This window comes from Musca autumnalis, unplaced genomic scaffold, assembly GCF_047663935.1.
Source record: "Musca autumnalis isolate F117 unplaced genomic scaffold, ASM4766393v1 scaffold_1, whole genome shotgun sequence".
Classification (NCBI taxonomy): Eukaryota; Metazoa; Arthropoda; class Insecta; order Diptera; family Muscidae; genus Musca; species Musca autumnalis.
This window is the reverse complement of record NW_027411644.1, coordinates 199,536,149-199,557,266: the sequence shown is the minus strand read 5'-3', so window position 1 is coordinate 199,557,266 and position 21,118 is coordinate 199,536,149. Positions and strand designations below refer to the sequence as shown.

At 37.1% G+C, this 21,118-nt stretch overlaps 2 protein-coding genes across 10 annotated transcripts in view; one reads left to right on the top strand and one right to left on the bottom strand.

Moving 5' to 3' along the window:
• LOC141388968 (uncharacterized) overlaps window positions 1–21,118 on the bottom strand; it is a 236,265-nt gene that overhangs the window by 112,083 nt on the left and 103,064 nt on the right. The gene's annotated exons all lie outside the window — the stretch shown is intronic.
• hdly (hadley) overlaps window positions 1–21,118 on the top strand; it is a 165,384-nt gene that overhangs the window by 86,538 nt on the left and 57,728 nt on the right. For 8 of the 9 annotated variants that reach the window (XM_073959880.1, XM_073959876.1, XM_073959877.1 and 5 more), the window contains one exon: window positions 15,471–15,508. The gene's annotated coding sequence lies outside the window, so the exon portion shown is untranslated. Of the gene's footprint in view, window positions 1–15,453; window positions 15,509–21,118 lie in introns of those variants that run through there. The other variant, XM_073959881.1, reaches the window with a different exon arrangement.

Below are 21,118 nucleotides of genomic sequence, written 5' to 3'. Positions count from 1 at the left end.
CTAATACAAATCTGTAGGAAATATTTTTTTCTTTATTAGTCTATGGATATTTTTCTTACAGACTATATAATTAAATATGTTGTACTTAATTTTCTGAATTTAAATATATTACAATTTTACTTTTCAATGTACAAAGTTTAAATCGATTTCTCTCTTAAAGGGTTATTTTACACATTAGCCAGTTTAGGTGGTGCCGGTAGGATTTTCTGGACCTTTTTGGGTCATTATCTCAGGAAGTATGGACTTTCCCACGAAAAAAATTACAACGTCGTAACAGGGGCCGCAAGTGCAACCTGCTGCGTCACAAATTAATAAGATCAGAGAGGAGTTGTTAAACTATACTTTTTCCAAATTTTGTGTGGGAGGTACTAAAATGAGTGGACCGATATAGTCCATATTAGAACTCGATCTATGCCTGAAAGTAATATTACCAATAGCAAAGTTTCGCTCAATTGGGTTATTCCCTTCTAGAGTTATCATGCCCACAATCTTGGCGAAAAATTTTGAACCTTTGTGGGGGAGGTACCGGAAGGAGTTAACCGATATGGTCTATCTTCGAATTTAAACTAAGTTTGGACAAAATATTGAAAGACCCAAAATTTTAACCAAATATGTTGATCCGTTCGAGAGTTATCGTGCACTCTAACTACGACACATGGTATTATATGGGTTGCTTGCAGTTTTCGTGCTGACTCCTGAGGTATATGGACTTGCTCCTGAAAAAAAATATATCGTCGTAATGGGGGTAGTGAATACAAGTGGCTGCAACAAAAATCAAACGGATATCGTACAAACATACTTGGGGTCTAAAACCATTATTTCGATGAGGCACATTTTTGGCCGTATAAAAGTGTAAATACCCTCTTTAGCCTAAAGGCTGAGGGTATAATAACTTCGGTGGAGAATATCCACAAACAAGAAACAAGGGAACTGTCTTCCCTGTCTTACCCCTTGGCGAACAATGCCAAACTTTCTCCACTAATAAATTAGTTGTTTTAAAATATTAAAACAACAACAATGGGATTAAGCCTGACTATTTTGAAAATAAAATTGCAACAGCTATCCCAATAAAAACAACGCCGCCAATGTTCGAATAAAAACAATGGCATGGTTGTATGTGTTGGTTTTTTGCTGTAATAAGCAACCGAAATAGCTGAAGTTTTGTATTTAGTTTTTTTTGGGCTACAATCTTTTCCCCAGTTATTTGCCTGCATAGGTCCATGTTTTTATATGTCCCTCATAGAACGGTACTTCCAGACTTTCGCTATTTTTCAAGGTTTTATCCGTCATTTTCTCACCGAAATGAATGATAAAATTTGGACTTTTGCAGGTGAGATGTCTAAAAAAGCACCAATTGGAGGCCGGCACGTCTTTTTACGACGGTATATTACAGCCGGCGCCAATGCGGCACATAATGCTGAAATTGGCTGTGGGGTGACCTTTCTCTTCGAATATTTGCCGCAGTCGAACTACAACACCTTCCTTTTTGCCGGTATTCATTCTTATTGTATCGGCAACAATCGTCACAATTGATCCATCTATCTATCCATCACAATTCATCCCTCAATGCCACGGCAGCAATCTTTCGTACCGGACTGACCCGAAACCACACAAAATCAGTGTTCCGGCCAGCTGCTGCCATCTCAGTGTACTCATGTTTGTATTTGTATCGATTTTCTGTGTTGGGAACAGCATATCCCGAAATGCCTGCTCCGGATTCTTTTAGACTGTGCTGGGACGAAGGAAAACCCAGGACCAATTGCTATGTGCTCGGTTTGTCACGTCCGCATTCACCGCACTCAAGGTTCGGTGAAATGCAATAGATGTCGGGAGTGGGTGCATCTCAGGGTTTGTTGTGGACTCGGCCATGTGATTTACTATGACAGGTACTATGTTGCTGCATGCTGCGTGAACATAGCCCCCAGTGAGTAATGGTCTTCAGATTACGCGACTCCCTCGCAGTCCCTCCAACAGTAGCCGCACACGCAGCACTTAACACCAGCCGTTGTTGTTCGAATCCCTGAAAATGCATCCTTTTTGCAATTTAATTGCAATGTACTCCGTTATGAGATCGAGGCAATAGTGAACTTCATGAGTAGGAAGAAAATCATGGTCGCGGTGGTGCAGGAAACCAACTTTACAGTCTGGCTCTAATGGGGGTACTTTAATGCTCATTAAGAGTTGTGGCATTCGGTCCTCGGAAACGGCCAGAAGGGTAGAGCGCTGGCTCAGCAGATAGATAGCTCTACGATTTGTATGATCAATGAGTACGCATTTACCAGAATTACCGGAGAGTGTGACAGTTAGCCAGATATAACCATTGTACATTGTGTCACCTGGTCTGATAAATGACGTCACCTGCACCGCCATGTTTTTACATTGAAGCCGGCATAGCTGTTAAGTCACTCTCGAACCCTGGAAAGAAGAACGATAGGACCTCAATCGCGTTTGGCGACGTTACGTTGACTGACTCAAAGAGGTGCCACCGTTTGTCGAGCACACCTGGAATGACATGACGAAAAGAAGAGTACTACGTCATCCAAAGCGTTGGGCCCTGGTGTAATCTCCACGGTCGAGTATCTCACTAATGTTCTGTCGCTAGCCACTCACATCCTTCCCGAAGTCTGGAAAATGGGCAGAGTGGTCCCGTTATTGAAGCCAGGCAAGGATGCCAGCAAAGGTGAACCGATTTCCATTTTGTTGCACGTAGCAAAGACCCCTGAGGCCTTAGTCCTGCCCATCATCAGAAATAACTACCCAATTGCCGATTATTCCGTAAGCAGCGCAGCACAACAACTGCGCTAGACGCATTTCCACACATATTTGTAGAGAGAAAGCCGTTAAATAGAACAGTGATGGAGGCGCTTGTCTTATCAAAAGACAAGCCTCCGGTCAAGATTGAAACGTTGGATAATCAATTATATGTACCTATAGATCAGGGACGCGCTTCTTTGCATGGCAGTATAGTGAGGGCGCCCACTGAGTTGTTTTTGCATTTGCTTCTCTTTCTCTCTCTCATGTACAGTGTACATAAACAAACGATGTACATCATGTGGTTGTTGTTTTTTTTTTCACCCATCCATACACACATGCTTTAGTATTGATGTAAATATTATGGGCGAAGCCCTTTATAGTGAAACCGGGAGTTCCTTAAGGTGGGTTGATATCTCCGGAACTGTCAAACTTCTACCTTTCCTGTATTCCGCCCCTCCAGACGGCACTGAGATCGTAACGTATGCAGATGATTGTACGATCATGGTGTCAGTTACCTTTCCTGTGGTGCGATTCTCTAACACATTTTTTGAGTTACCGACAAAATCGGTAAAATTAATATGCTTATAAATTCGGTAATTAACGATATTTTTCGGTAAGTTACCCAGCAAAATAAAATGGAAGCAGTGCAATGTAGACTACTTCTATCACGGCATGTTTTGATGCAGTTCAAACGGAGTCATGAAAAAGGCACTCCATTCCTCACATTTTAACCGCTTTTGGATGCAATCCAAAGAATCACATCCATTTGCAGTTAAAATGCAGTGCCAAGGGTCAGTTAAAATGCAGTGCCAAAGCGTTAGTTAAAATGCAGTGCTATGGAGTGCATCTTTCAGTAGTCACGCTCTTGTAAAAATCATGAGTGAAAATGCAGAATTGGATGCACTTCCAGATTACTTGTACATATAATTTAACTGCATCTTTGGAGGCAAACATTTTGCTGGGTAGCTACCAAAAGAAAGCAGTCGTAAAGTTCTACCGATAGCAACAGTGTTGTTAACTTTTATTTGAACGTTTCATTCATAATTTTGCGTTTTAATTTTACTGACATTTGTCGGTAACTCAAAAAATTAGTTAGAGAATTGCACTACTGATGTCATTTGTCAAAGGCTAAACTCATATTTAACTGATTGTGCCACGTTTTTTCCACGCGAGGAATATGCCACTATCCGCCACAAAATCCACAGCCACTCTGTTCACTGAACGGCCGAGGTGAGAACATGCTTGAATGTTTTGGGCGATGGTAGCAGAATCATGATAACAAACTACCCAAAAAGTTTAGGGGTCATATTCAGGTCGTCCGCGCATGCCACAGCTATCTGCGACAAGTTGAAATGTAGTAACAAGGTCCTCAAATTCCTAGTCGGTAGTACTTGGGATACAGATAAAGGAACCATATTGACCACATATAACGCTATAGGTCGGTCTGTGGTGAGCTATGCGGCGCCAGTTCGCTCTTCGAATATAAGTCCAACACGATGGAAAAATATTCAAACCTGTCGGAATGCCACCCTGAGAACTGAAACAGGCTGCCCCCTCATATCATCAGCGGGGGAGACAAAGATTCTTCCAATGGCGTGCTTTCGGTGCAGTACTTGCTTGTTACTGTGAGAGCCATCCTAACCACGATATGGTGGATAGGACTTCCCCAACCAGGCATGTCAGGAAGGATCTTCATGAGCTAGAAAAGAGGTCTAACTTTACAAGAGAACCTCTAGATCAAAAAGCCTATCAATCAGATGCCATAATCGTGTGAATGCGGTCCTCGGAGAACATCCCCATCAATTGCAGCTGCGGATCGTCAGCTGCCACGGTAAACCAGAGTAGTTTTGGCTCTTCACAGCATGCTGCACAGGCCCGCACGACAACTCCTTTTCAACTACCACGCCAAACCTGCTCAACTAACACCAGTAGATCTGTTGTTACATCCCAGCAAACCAAATGTCTGATGTCCGACAAGTCTGAACAATTTCGGAAGCACTGTCGTTCAGATTTCGTTCCGATTTCTAAACGATTTTTCGGAGCGGAAATAGTTCAGATTTTGTACCGATTTCGTTCCGATTTCGGAACGAATGTCGGAAAGGAAATTTCCTTTCAGAATTTCCCAAGGATTTTCTTCAGATTTCGTTACGAAATCGGATCGAAATCGATACGATGTAGCTCCGACATTTCGTTCCGAAATTATGTCAACCACTTCATACAATTTTTGTTAAGATATCGTTACGATTTCGGATCAGACATCGGACGTATCGTCCGAATTTTATTCCGATTTCGTTAAGATGTCGGTACGATTGGTTTCCTGGGATGCCACAGAAGCAGCCAAATTCCTGGAATTGGAGATAGACCCAGAGCCAGATTTAGCAGAAAGATGGACATACAAACATATAAAATATTGTTACAACAACAACTAAATCGCCTCCATATTGCCAATCATAATATTATTAATATCGCTTATAACAACTATCGCTTACCGCGATCGCATTTTGTCAGTCCCTCTATTATCGTTATAAGCGATTTCGATTGTAGTGGTACATACAATGTACCATTTTATTCCGATTTCGTTAAGATGTCGGTACGATTGGTTTCCTGGGATGCCACAGAAGCAGCCAAATTCCTGGAATTGGAGATAGACCCAGAGCCAGATTTAGCAGAAAGATGGACATACAAACATATAAAATATTGTTACAACAACAACTAAATCGCCTCCATATTGCCAATCATAATATTATTAATATCGCTTATAACAACTATCGCTTACCGCGATCGCATTTTGTCAGTCCCTCTATTATCGTTATAAGCGATTTCGATTGTAGTGGTACATACAATGTAGCTATAACTTTTAACATTCTGTAGAAGAACAATATTTTTGAAGTTACAAATATATGTATGTATGTGTGTAGACACTTAAAGCAGACATTGGTGGTTAAACGAATGGAATTATTTCAACTAAATATGTTTTTAACTAACAACAAACTTGATCAACTTTTGTCTGCAATCCAGAAATTCAGAAGAAACTTCGTTACAATGGAACACATACTCTGCTATCTACACAAACACATCTATCTTCATACGTACCCAGCAAACCAATCGTACCGAAATCGTAGCGAAATCGGAACAAAATTCGGACGATACGTCCGATTTCGGATCCGAAATCGTAGCGATATCTTAACGAAAGTTGTATGAAGTGGTTGACATAACTTCGGAACGAAATGTCGTATCGAAATCGGATAGATTTCGGTCAGAATTCGGAACGAAATCGGAAGAAAATCCTAGGGAAATTCGGAATGCGAATTTTTTCCTCCGGATTTTCGTACAGATTTCTGAACGATTTCGGAATAATGTCGTAAGAAAATCGGAAGTACCTTCCGAATCTTCGTAAAGATTTCAAAGCGATTTTGGAATAATGTCGTATGAATATCGAAGGAAAAAATTTTCTCTGACGCCACTTTTTTATTGATAAATTTTTCTTTTTTATTGGAAGATCGTAATTTCAAACGTATCTAATGATTTTCACTGGTGTTATTATTTTGTAGTTATAGTAGAACAATGTAAACATTGTATACGAATATGTTGAGTCTATCAGCACTAGGTTGAATTTTTATATGTTCCATTTATATTAAAAATATTTAAAAATTGTATATGCGAATTTTAAGACCAAGCATTTTGTTTTTCGACAACAAACTAAAATGTTGTTTGTTAGATATATACAAAAGGTGGTTGTTGTGCGAAGGGAAATTTGTTTCCGACATATCGATCCGAATTCGTAACGAAATCGGAAGAAAAACAGTAGCATTTTCGAAGGGAAATTTACTTCCGACATTCTCTCCGAAATCGGAACGAAATCTGTACGAATTCCCCTACTAAAAATCGTTTAGAAATCGGGACGAAATCTGAACGATTTTGATTCCGAAATTGTTCCGATGTGTCGGATATCAGACATTTGGTTTGCTGGGTAAATACATTCATACACATGTCGTCTTAAGAACATTCATATCAACATGTCTGAATTATTGTCGTGACTTGTTTCGAGGAGTATTGTTGCATTGAACAGCAATGAATATGTGAATAGATGGAGGATGAATAGATAGGTGGGTGAATGGATAGATAGATACATTCTCGTATGTCAAGTGGGATTGCCAAACTAACAGAAGAAAAGAAAACTTGTGACACATCCACCTACTACTGGGAATTGGAGTTAAGTTTCTTTTGAACAATTTGCTGATGTCAAGACATCTGGAGGTGACATTGTTGTTATTGTTATATTTGTTGCTGTTTTTTGTTCGGGAGCATGGTGTCAATTTGTTTCTTTATTCCGACAAGAATTTCTTCCCTTCGCCAACTATGCAATCGGTTTATTGTGATGCCATTTTTAATATGCATTTCTAATGTTCAAAAAGCAGCTTTCTTCTTGATTTTAGGGGGGAAGTATTTTCCCCAAATGGAAAATAAGACAAAAACTGTGGAAGAGAGCTTTCTTTGTGCTTCTTTATGCTTTGTATTTTCCCTTTTGTCCTTACCATTATCATCATCAGCACTGCATGACAGTAACCAGATATTTCACATTTTTAATGTGCATCACAACGTATTCGATGTGTGTATGTGAGTGTGTCTGTCTTGATTTGGCTTTGTCATGACACAATCAAGTACTTTAGGGTATGGTCTGAATGACATAATGCATTATGATATTTTTTTTAAAAGACTTGAAATTTAAAGGAAACAACAACTAATGCAGTTCATGCAATTCTTCTCATCTTGTTGGGTGCAACGATTTAACGCTTCAAGGGTGACATTTATGTCATTTACATTTAATGTAAATCTACAATGACTCGCAAGGCTACCTAAAATAGGGTGATCGAACCACTACAGAATCTTATACTGTAGCTTAGGTAATCAACACAAATTTTACTACATCATAGCTGAAATTACATACAAGTGTGTGTGACTGTTAGTCCTCATGGAAATTATAGTTTCAGGTTCCACAGCTCAGCTAGTACTTGAAGTTTTGCAACACTAAATAAAAAGCAAGTTCTTGAGTTTATGAACCAAACAAATTTAATCATAAACTGTCAGGTTATGCAGTTTTTTTTATTTTGTATACAAAATACAAAGTCAATTTTTTAAGCTATCAAATCTATTTCAAACGATTAAAAGTCGTTTAAACCATGTTCTCCTTCTGTCTGCTTGGTTTAGAAGTGACCATGTTTTGTCAGAATTTCATACAGTCAAATATATGTTTGCATTCTTAAATCGTCATCTTCATGTACTGCAGTTTAAGTGTACATCTCGAACGGAGTAACCAAATATTGTACAGCCTCGCAGACAATTTTGTGTCAATGTAGCCATGGTCTTTCGTCTGTCGGTCTGGCTGCTTGTAATAATTCTGAAACGGAGTAAGCGACTAGCTCAAAACTTTGTATTGCACTTATTATACCTTACATCACTATGTGTATTATAAGTTTGTTTTGGTAAAATTTCATGTAACACCGCGAAATATTCGTCGGAGACCCCCAATGTGGTATACCAATCTTCATATCTCGACGAGATAAAGCGATTTTGAGACGTGTGTCCGTCCGTCCGTCCCTCCGTCCGTCTGACCGTTATAAATTGTAATCAAACTCCAGGCCGCAATTATGGACCGAAATGTTGTATGGAGGTCAGGTTCAGACCAGAACAGATCCCTATTTTTATTGGTGATGATCGTGAAATATTTAGCGGTTGAAATGGACCAAAAACATATTATTTATCCAATTTTGTAGCGGTTCTGTAGGTCGCAATAATAGTCCGATCAACGCGAAATTTTAATTTATATGACAAAGAAAATGCTTGCAATTTGAGATGGCTATCAGATAATATTTAGAGGGTTAAATGGATCACAAGTTTTGTGTGAAAATTGTGAAAAATTTTAGTATACAGCTTATATCTTTGTTCCTGAAATACACATTCCTCACTCGTGAGTTATATTTGGAAAACGATCTCTTGACCTTTCCATTGATGTCAATTATGATGATGTACGTTATCAGATAACAGAGTTACAGCCAAATATATCCAGTTTTTTGTTTGTAGTGTAATCATAAACACGCTAGAGGTAGCAATTATAGCTCAATAGTCACGAAATTTTCTCGAGGTAAGAGTTTAGGTTAGAGAAAATGCCTACAATTTTGCATGATGATCTGATATTATTTAGCAGGTGACATAGACCATTACTTTCGTATGAAAAATAGACAAATTTTATTCTTAGTCCATTTTTTTTAATTCCTGGAGGGCATATACCGGCAAAGTAGCCTACATATGGGAAAATAACTACTGACCTTTGACCTTTGATGCAATTTGCAATAATGTGTCTGCTAGATAACGGGCCTACTGCCTAATATATAATGGGTTTTGTGTAGAGAACCACAATTTCCTCCCATGTTACAAATTGTCTGTATCATGACAGAAAAATTCTCAGTTCAGTTGTACAATTGGATGTTTTATACAAATATTGCAGCATGGGGTCCCCTCGCCATCTATTTTATACCTCAGGATTTACAGTAAAGTGGATACATACAAAAAAGACCAAAGATGTGTCTCATCGAAATAATGGTTTTAGGCCCCAAGTATGTTTGGACGAAATTCGTTTCAGACAATTTGGAGTCGATTTAGCCCTGTCCGTTCATCTGCCTCTCTTACTGTCCAGCTGGCTGATGCGCACGATAACTCTCGAACGGATCTACCGATTCGAACCAAATTTTATACTTCGTAATATTTTGCCCAAGGGAGATGAGAGAAGTCTCCCTTGTCCCGTATGGGATGTTTGTCGAACAATTATCATAATATTTTGCCCAAACTTAGTTCAAGTTCAAATATAGGCTTTCAAAAAATTGGCGAAGTGAGCAATCGATCGATAAATCGGGTAAGACTATATCGATCCACACCTTTATGTACGTTCGGCACAAAATTCGGAAAAGTGAAATTTAATAGTCCTCTCTAATCGTTTTGAATTTTTTCAGCAGATTGTCCTTGCGGTCCCCTTTACGATGGTACAATTGCAATAGCAAGTCCATACTTCCTGAGATTATGGACGAAAAGCTCCCAGAAGCCCTGAAAAACAAACAAGAAACCTAAATATAATGGCAAATCCGCAAGATAACTCTTAAGGGGATTCTCTGATTTTTCCAAACATTGCACACCGTATTATTTCATCCAGTCATGTATCAGGTTGGAATATGGACTATATCGGTCCCGTCCTTCGAGTAAGTCCCACAAAAAAAATTGGGATTAGTGCAGTCTGAGGACTCGTATCGGATCTATTTGAATTTTTTGAAGGAGGTTTTTTTCGCGGTCCCTATTGCAACGGTACAATTTTTCCGGGGTAAGTCCATACTTCCTGAAATAATGGTCCAAGGGAGGGACAAGGGAGGCTTCTCTTATATCAATGGATTCATATTAAGTTATTGATATGTGACCTAGTTTTTATCGCCGAGTCCGAACGGCATGTCCTAAGTTGCCACTGGTAGAAATGTCACCAGCATTACTAAGGGGTATTTTGCCACCATTGATTTGATGTGGCCAGGCCTGGGAATCGAACCCGGAAATTCAGCGTCCAATGCGGTTGATCATAGCTAATTCCTAGAGGTTGTGGTGTAGGGTATTACATGAGCGGCCCGTCCGACTATAGCCTTTGCTTACTTGTATATTTTATATAATTTTTAACAGAACTTGATATTCTCCCACATAAACTGCCAACACTGGTCCATGTTTTGCTATAGCCCCCCTATAAGGGTACCTCCCAAATTGTTGGTATTTTCAGGATTTTATTTACATTTTTGACGGATCTACCTGTAATATGACATTTGAGATTCCCAGTTATAACAAAATTTCTACACAACAAATTTTCATCATAGGTCCATGTTTTATTATAGCCCCCTTATAACGGTATCTCCTGATTTTCGATATTTTCAGAATTTTAGCTACAGTTTTTGGCCGAACTACATGTTATTTGGTATTGGTCTCAAAACTTGTTCACCAAAAATTGCCAACATAGGTCCATGTTTTCGTATAGTCCCCATATAACGGTGTGTTAATTTTAGTTGGTTTGAGGACTTAAGGTTCCCACTGGTCACAAATCTTCTCCACAAAAAATTGTCGATATACATACTCGTATGTTCATGTTTTGGTATAGCCTCCACATACAGGACCTACCTATTTTCGGTGTTTTGAGGAGCTGACCTACATTTGTTGACCGAAGTATCTGTAATTTAATATTTGAGGTTTCCAGTGGTCAACAAATTTCTCCAGCAAAACTGTCAACAAAGGTCAAAGTTTTGGTATAGTGAGCTATATAACGATACTTCTCGATTTTCGGTATTTTCAGGGGTTTCAGCGACATGTCGTTTGCTATTTGTGGTCATCAAATTTCCCCACTAAAAATTGTCAACATAGGTCCATGTTTTTGTATAGTTCCCATATAACGGTAACTCCCGATTTTCGGTATTTTGAGGATTTTAGCTACAATGGTTGAGGCAACTTGAGGTTCACAGTGGGCACAAAACTTCTTCACCAAAAATTATCAACATAGGTCCATGTTTGGTATAGCCCCATATAACAGTATGTCCCGATTTTCGGTATTTTGAGGATTTTAGCTAGAATTTTTAACCGAATGTTTTGAAATTTGAAGTTTCCAATGATCACAAATCTTCTGCACCAAAAATGTTCAACATATGTCCATGTTCTGTTTGGTATAGCCCCCTTATAACGGTACCTCCCGATTTTCGATATTTTCCGAATTTTAGCTATAGATTTTTGACATTTGAGGTTTCCATTTGTCTAAAGACTTATCCACCAAAATTTGGCTATTAATTTTTTAAGGTTAATTTTTTGACCGATCTACCTGTAATTTGACATTTGAGATTCAAAGTGGTCAAAAACTTCTACACGAAAATTTTTCCATGTACAAAGGCCCATGTTTTGGTATAACCCCCATATTAAACGGTACTTCCCGATTTTTGGTATTTTGAGGATTTTAGCTACAATTTTTAACCGAACTACTTTTAATTTGACATCTAAATTCCCAGTGGTCAGAAACTTCTCTACGAAAAATTGCAAACATAGGTCCATCTTTTGATATAGCCCCATAGAACGGTACATCCCGATTTTAGGTATTTTGAGGACTTTATCTACATTTGTTGAGGAACTATTTCTAATTTGATGTCTGAGGTTCTCAGTAGGCACATAACTTCTGTATCAAAAATTTTTAACAGATCCATGTTTTGGTATAGCCTCTATATAACGGTTCCTCGCGATTTTAGGTATTCTGACGAGTTTAAGTACATTTATTGACCGAACTATCTCTAAATTGACCAACTTAAATGGCAATAATAAAATTACGACAATCAAAAAAAAAAAAAATTACAAAATTGATCCTAAAATTGCACATCGCAATATTTCTTTCAAACATACATACATCAATTTCCATGAAGGACCATATTGAACAACACCTTCGGAACCTCCTTCACCAAAATTCAAAACTTAGCTTTATAGCCCATTACATAAAATCCAAAAAACTGAACAAGGCCTCCAAAAATGACCTTTGACCCCGGATAACTTATTTTGCACACGTGGGATACTACAATCAAAACAAAGGACAAAATTGAATCTAAAATTGCACATCGTAATATTCCTTTCAAAGATACATAAATTTCCATGAAGGGCCATTTCGCACAACACCTTCGGGAACCTCCTTCATCAAAATTCAAAACTTAGCTTTATAGCTCATTAAAGAAAAATCCAAAAATTTGAAGAAGACCTCCAAAAATGACCTTTGACCCCGGATAACTTGTTTTGCACACGTGGGATCGATGGGATCTTTTACGGCGTTACTTCTAATATCAAACCCTAGCTTTCCACCGAAATTCAGCTTTGTGGGAAAATTTTGCTATGCCAATGTCTATATTCAATGGGTCATTTAGTGCACATTAAGGGCGAATGATAACTCCTGGTACCAGATTACAGCCCATTCGATTAAAATGAGTTGGTAACAGAAAATTAGTTCAAATCGGGATGAACACCATATATCGACACCTCCAAATAATAGAATGCTAAGTCTAAAAAGTGAGTTTTGCAGGAGAAGCTCTCAAAGTTTGGAAATTTTTTTGAACTTCAGTACTATGCTAAGTCAATATTTGTTTATAACTTCTGCTCGGATTGACCGATCATTACCAAAATTAGACAGAATTTAAGTTAAAGGACGTTCGACACCTTCAAATAATAGTTTGCTAATTCTGAAAAGCGAGTTTTGCAGGACAAGCTCTAAAAGTTTGGAAATTTCTTTGACCTTCAGTACTATGCTAAGTAAATATTTGTTTATAACTTCTGTTCGGATTGTCCGATCATTACCAAAATTTGACAGAAGGACGTTAAAGGACGTTAAAGGACGTTAAATATAAAAATGTAAAGAACTTGAAAACATGCTAAGTCGACTTAGCATACTATTGTTTGGAGGTGTCGATATGTGAATATATATGAAAACATGAACAACATCCCAACCAAAAACACTGTGGATAATTTTTAAATTTTTATCGAAGCACAGAGGGGAAACATAGGCTTAAAGTTCCTTAAAACTTAAAATATGAAAATCGTTTTTTATGAAAAAAATATGGATAAACGGCAACCAGACTCTTTTCTACATTTGCTGTAAGCAACCTCGACTTTGTAAGATTAACCAATCCGATGCAGCAGTCGATTGAACACAGTCATACTGAAAACAAAAAGTAAATTTTCGAAAACTAAGAAATTAGGTGAACATTAAAATGACATTATTTTCGCGAAAATTTATATTTTTCAAGATTTATTGTTTTTGTACAGTCTCCGAACAAGATTAGCATTTAAAATTTTCAGATTGATTTTACATCTTTGTTCTTTAATAATGGTGATACATATCCTCTTTATGAAAAATTTTTATGATAATTTTTAAGATTACTACAATTTCAATAGTCGTCGTTTGCCGACCATAGTTTCTTCTAATGTTTTATGAGCTTGAGTCTCAAATATCAGATTCAATCATAACAAATTGCGCATATTTGCGCCATTCCGAAAAAATCTAATTTTTCTCAACTAAAGTATGAAATATTTTTATATAGAATTGCAAGGTTTACTCACACTAAATTTTGTTCCGCCTTATAACCGGGACTCTTATTTATCATACTAAACCAACACTTATCAAATATGTTTGCATTATTCAGAAATATTCACGGCTTTTCTCATGTGAATTGAGAAAAATTTAATTTAAGTAAGTTTCAAAAAATAAAATCTGGAATGAAATATATGTATATGGGACTATATATACATACATCTGTACCGATTTGTTTGAAAATTGGCTCAATGTTTTTTTAGGCTGGTTCAGGTTGCATGTGTCAAATTTCAGTGATTTTGGTGCATTTTTATCTCATATCAGATGCGAGTATATATGGAAGCTGCATCCAAATCTGGACCGATTTTCATTTTTTCTATAGGCTTAATTCTTGTACAGAAGATATGCTTTGTGCAAAATTTTATATCAATCCGACTATAAATGAGCTTTCTAGGGCTTTCGATCAAATTTTAACACAAATTTCCCCTCTGTGCGAAGGTACGTGTTGTATTTTAATTGTTTTCAAAAATTATTTATTTATTCATGAATTGCTTTGCGCAAACGGCTCATAACTTTAAGGTAACATTATTTATTGAACGTAGGACCTTGTGGCAGGTATTCCTGATGTACCATGTCATTGCAGTCGAAGAAAGCAGTGAGCAAAGCCTTCACGTTTGACCGAACTTGACGCGCTTTTAGGTCTTTGGATCATCCATTTCCATTGGGATGATTGGACTTTGGTTGAACCTTTATACTTCGAGCTGACGGTTGATGTTTGGGTATAAAAAGTTTTTTTTGTTGAAGAAGTTATTGAAAAATAACAATATTAAAGAGTATGAGTATTTCACTGTGTATAGTTTTAATGAAATGATATCTTGGAACAGTTAGTCAAAAAATTCTGAAAATATACTGACGTGTTCTGCCGATGAGCAGCATTACCACAGCAAAAAACAAATCAGAAACCACTTTTTGAAAAAGTGCCCGATTTTACTCAGAAATCCCCATTTACATATAATACTTTCTGAGATATGGGCCCCGAAATGAATTAATATTTAGGGTCACTTCTACATACATCTCTCGCATTAAAGTTTTTAATATTCTTTGTAACAGTGCTATAATTTTATTCTGTTTAGAATGCGTTGATTAGATCTGTCAGTTGAAAAATAAGGCCAACTCTTTATGATGAAGACTTTCAAAAAAAATTTGGCTCCTACGAAAGCGATATTTATTTTTTTAACTAGGGATCTGTTCTAAGCTCATGTAGATTCAAAGCTCCTGTAATTGTTTTTATGTAAAGTCACAGGCTGAGATTATATCTTTGTCGGCATAGCTGTTATTTGTTCTATTTATGTTATTGAATATCTTTATGGTACAGATGATTTTAGGTCGATAAAAAGATAATAAATTTGTTTACGGATAATGCTGAGTATTTTTTTAAGGAAAAAGGAAATCAATTTCTTGCACAGATTTAACAGCGTTCTAGAAATACCAACCTTTTTATAACATTCTTTTTGTTGATAAAAACAAACACATTTTTAAATAAAAATTAAATATTATTAAATTTCCCAAAATCTTTTGTTTTTCATTTCAGTTCCTAATATAGCTGAACTCACTGTTTACAGCATAATTGTAAGTAAACTATTAAATTATATTAACTTTTTATATCTTTAAAATTATTATATTTATTTAATCTCATCATTTCAATTCCTAAGAAATAACATTTTGTATTCGTGTGTGTGTGTAGGTGTGAGTTTATATTTATTACTGAATCCTTCAACTTTACACAACACCGTCACAATGATTTGTGTGTGACAAAATATGAATCCTTTCTCATAAAAGACATTGACGTATGAGTGCTCAACACTTAAGAAAGATAATATTACTCATACGCTTACCGGTGTCGAAGTGTCATGCATGTTCTTCTTTAGTTATCAAGCCAATAATTCCATGCAACTTTGGCTTTTCTTCTTCATCTTTTTTCTTGTTTGTGTTTCTTGCTTTTGAAAATAAAAGATGATAAAATACAAACAGAAGCTTATTTATGTCTCTTCTTTAACTGTACACCAGTACAACGTAAGTTGCTGAATATGTAAAATTACACGCACACATTCATTTTCTTTACATATACAGAAACACCATACAAGTACAGAAATGACAAACAACTGTGACAGTGTCAGAATTAAACTGATACAAATGTCAATAACTGTAGAATGTTGATATTTCGAGGCGCACTTTGCGTGGATATTTATAAGAGAATATAAAATGTGCAAAAAGAAGATACACACAACAAATGCTTGTGTGACATTTTGACACATTGACGCATATCAGGCCAATTACGAGGAAACAGCACAAAAGGGAGTTGGCAGCAAATTAGTAACAAATGTCTTTCATTTTTATGGCAGTAGCAGCAGCAATAGTACTGATAGTGAGACAATTCAAAAATTTGTCATTCATGTTTCACATTACAGTAGATTGTTGTATAACTCTGTTATGATGGTTGTTGCTGCAGGTTGGTGTGGAGGTTTGAGATGCATACATACATAATAAGAATATATTGATTTAAAATGTTATTACTGGCGAAGCCTGTTAAGAGTCCTGATGGATTTATTCCTATTCAAAACCGTCAAATCAAATTTACAATTTTTAACAGGAGGAGTAAAAAACTATAAGCCAGCTTTGAATACAGAGATATCAGAAAACATTTTCTGGTGCTTTTGGCGAACCTAAATATGCTACAAACAGATCCCTACTTTAAAAAATAAAAAGCATTTTCGTAAGTAAAAACTAAGATTTGGAAGTTTTCAGTGTAATTTTTTTGGCATTTGTGGGGTAGGTATCATAAACTTTGGGCCTACTTTTTCCACTGATAGGCCTAATCAACCTAATTAGCGTATACATAATAAATCTATAGTATTATACTGTAATTGTTCAACAAACATCCCACAAGGGACAAGCGAGGCTTGTCGCATATAAATGTGTGCACCCCGATTCATATTAGCTCAAGGATATAGGACATACAGTTTATCGCCGAGTCCGAACGGCGTGTTTTAAGACACCACTTGTACAGAAGATTTACACGACTGAAATACTCAGAAAATGTCGCCAACATTACTGACAGATGTTTTGCCACCGTTGAAAATTTGATGTTGCCTGCCCGGGAAATCGAGCCCATGACCTTCAGCGTCCAAGGCGGATGTGCATACCATTGCACCACGGTGGCACCCAATTAGTATTATATTAGAAATATTACGCTATTACAGTTTCCACATGCCATAGTCTATTTTGGAAATGGATCTAATTTTGGGAGTCACTTCTTTCTATAGTTATAGTGGCAAACAGTCATTTAGTTGGCCACCGTTAAATTTGAACATTACGTCAGGAAACATAGACTTGCCCACGATAAAAATTATACCTCTTTAATCAGTATAACATAGATTACCTTCTCTGAATGTTCAAAACAATCCTCGAACATTCCTTAATCTACACATAAGCAAAGTTTTGAACTATTGCCCTTGGAAATTGATGATGGTATGCAAAGTTTGAACCTGTGTCAGTCACTCCTTTTGATTATCGTGAGCACCACATTACATAATGCTCCAACTGACCTTAAACTGAGGTTAAGCGACATTTTTGAAATTTTGTGAAAGTGGTGTTATCGAAGATTTTGTTCGATATAAACCTTCCAGGAACTGGATGCATGTAGTATGGTAGAAAGAAGTTTTGCTGTGTATAAAGTTTCGGCTAAATCGTATGCTCAATTCGTAAGTTATCGTAATCATCAGTCATTTTAGCTGGTGCTGCAGTCTTGCCCGAAAAAAATATATTAGTTCAATAGTGACAGAATATGTTGTCCGATATAGACCTCCATGGAACTTGATGTATATATGTTTGAAATGAATTTTACGAAGTCTAAGGTTTCATGTCCATAAGACATTTTATATGGTACCAATAGGTTTTTTGAGGCTTTGGTTCATTACTGCAGGAAGTATGGGCATGCCCCTGACCAAATTGTAACGTCTTAATACGGGCCGCGAGGACAAGCTAATGCAACAAATTTCAAAATGATCACGCCTTATAGTCTACTATGCTACAATTTTTGAATTTTGTGTGGGAAGTACCAGAAGGAATTACACCTGACCTACGTATGGAAAAATAATTGAATTGGGCAAGTATTGAACCTTGCTCTAAAAAGGTAGCTAAAAATTATGAACCTTCCGTCAACCTTCGAATTTTATATATGTTTGGACAAAATATTACAAGGACCAAATTTTGGAACAAATCTATAGATTGATTCGAGAGTTATCGTACGCTCCAGCAAGACAGCCAGCCAGGCGGACGGAGCTAAACCGATTCAAATTTTCTGAACGGATTAAGGAATATCTACAATCGTTAGACTTATGCTTAAGAGTATAGACATTTGTAGTGTTTGTGGGAGAGGTACCACAGTAATGTAACTTGATACTTGAGTACCTCAAATTTGATATTATGCTAAAACACAGAACTTTGGTTGAATCAGCACAGCACTTTTTACTTCGGGTAATGTTCATCGGATGTTCTTCTTTTCTTCAGTAGATCTTCAAGCATTTAAGGGCTTTTGCGTAGCCATTTTGTTCTTTCTTCAAAATCTTCGGCGTAGAACAATTGTCTACTGAACCAATGAACAGAGTTTACGTCACCTGGTCGGGGTTTCACGCATTAGAATAAACACAAGAAAGCTATAATGGTAGAGTTCTAACCAGCACAAAAATCCTTACTAAATAATGGGTTTTTATAGTGCTTTTTGGTAGTCGTAATTACTTACAACCCCTTATTTTAACAAGGGTATGTCGCACTGTGTTACTAGTTATTCTATGACCACTAGAATAATTAGTTATTCTATGGCCACTGGAATTTAGAAAATATACTATTTTTAGAACATTTGTTTTCATTTCAACACACTTCATGTGTTTTTATTTCGCTCCTTGCTGGATTTGAACACACGAATATCTGCTTTGTAGCCGAACACACTATGCCACGCGAACATTAAGGGTTGTTTAAACTAGAGTTGGGCAATCTCGTTCAATTGAACGATCCGGCTCCCTGTCCTCGTTCAAAGACGAATGAGTAACATCATAAAAACCAACGTGTGAAATTAAGTATACGCAGTTTTGTCAAAGAAATTACCGGTGTCCATTGAACGAGATAGTGATCCGGATCGTTCAATTGAACGATATTGCCCAACTCTAGTTTAAACGCTTACATGTGCACCACCAACTTTTCTTTGTGTTGTTTACAAAAAGTACCGACGGTGAGCGTTGAACACACAACCCTAGGATTTGTAGTCGGAAACACACGCTCTGTGCCACCGTAAGCAGTAATATAAGTAGTTCTTTTTGTTAACATTATTTTGTAGTGGTTTACATAATGACTAACGGATTCGAATTTTTGCTGACAGGGTTCATTGGAAATTTTCTGGATTTGTTTAAACTTGATTGTATAAAGAGTCGAGTGAGGTGGAATACGAGTACATACTTCTTGTTGCCGCTGCGGCCGCATGCTTCCCTAATCACTGTTTAAGCATTGCTCAAGGCTGCTTTCAATTGAGCATAATAGCTAATCAAATCGTGCGCTAAGAGGTACCCTTTGTTTGGTGATTTATTCCACCCGCTAAAAACGCGATCCAGCACATGGTGCTGGACACTGTAGAACATTGGTGTGGTGTGACCTTTCTCTTCAAACATTTGCTGCAGTCGAACTGTGTTTTTTGGTATTCACGCATGATGTATCGCCAGCAATTGATCCCCACTGGTCATCTTTCAATTTGGGCACATCGAAATTATAATACCCCCACCATGATATGAAGGGCATAATTAACTTTATTATTTGGTTTGTAACACATCGAAATATTCGTCAGAGATCCTGTGAAATATATTCTTGATCAGCATAAAATTCCAAATCGATATAACCATGTCCGTCCGTCCGTTTCTGTGTTAAAATCAAGATACAGGTCGTAGTATTTAAGATATACGTTTGTAATTTGGTTTGGAAGTTTCTATTTCTCTTAGGATGTTTGGTAATGAAAATGGGCTATATCGGTCCACGTTTTGGTATAGCCTCCACAGAACGGTACCACCCGATTTTTGGGATTTTAATAGTTGTGACATTAGTATCCCACCGAAATAGTAGTAATTTGCTATTAAGTCTTCGTTGCGGATACCGAACTTTCGACCAGAAATTTTTCGGTGCACGGCTTTATATAGCCTCCATATAAAACGCCTTTCCGACTTTCGGTATTTTGAAGTTTCCAGCGTCGTTATCAAACCGAAACCATAAAAGGGTACCGTCCGATTTTCGGTATTTTGTAGGTTTCAGCGTTATTATTTAGTCTTTGAAAGGGGTCTACAATTTTCCACCTGAATTTTGTCAATACATGTCCATGTCAATATACATATATAGCCTATAGAAGGTCTTTATACAGCCTCCGATTTTCGGTAGTTCAAAGGTTTTTTACGTCATTATCGAACCGAAATAACTGAATATATTTATTGAGTATTCGATGGGGATATAAAACATTCCATAAGAAAAATGTTGGTAATGGTCCACGTTTCATATAGTTGCCATAGAACGGTGCCTCCCAATGTTCCTAATTATTAAGGTTATGCCCTCAATATCGCGCCGAAAAGGCTGAAATTTGGTATTGATCTTCGCTTGGGGTATAAAACTTTCTATCAGAAATTTGTCGGTACAGTTCCACGTTTTGATGTAGTCCGCATTGTTCGCTATTTGGATGTTTAAGCTGCTTTATCTAACAGAAATGGCTGGAATTTGGTATTTAGTCTTCGTTGGGGTACAAAGTTTTCCTGCTTAGAACAGTCGGATTTTTTTCTTGTTTTTGGATATTTCTCATCTACCAACATTGCTGTTTCAGAATCCGAAAAACTTCCCAGATGTAGGCGGTCTTTTTTATTTAAAGTTTGTTAAGGCGCAGCGTATATGACGTTATTTTATAAGGAGTCAGTGCATTGTCCCAATTTGAGTTTCTATATCGCGCTCCGATTTTCGAAAAAAAATGCACGCACGATTTGCACGTCTTAATATGTCCTCTAGACAGACATCAGATTTGAATACGAATTATATCGGTGCACATATTCGAGTATCTCCCACAAAACTTTTTAAAATTTTGGCACAAGTTCTGTTTAGAAGTTGTTGTCAGGTCGACATGAAATTGTTTGCATCAATTTTTTTTTTGCGGCAAGTCTA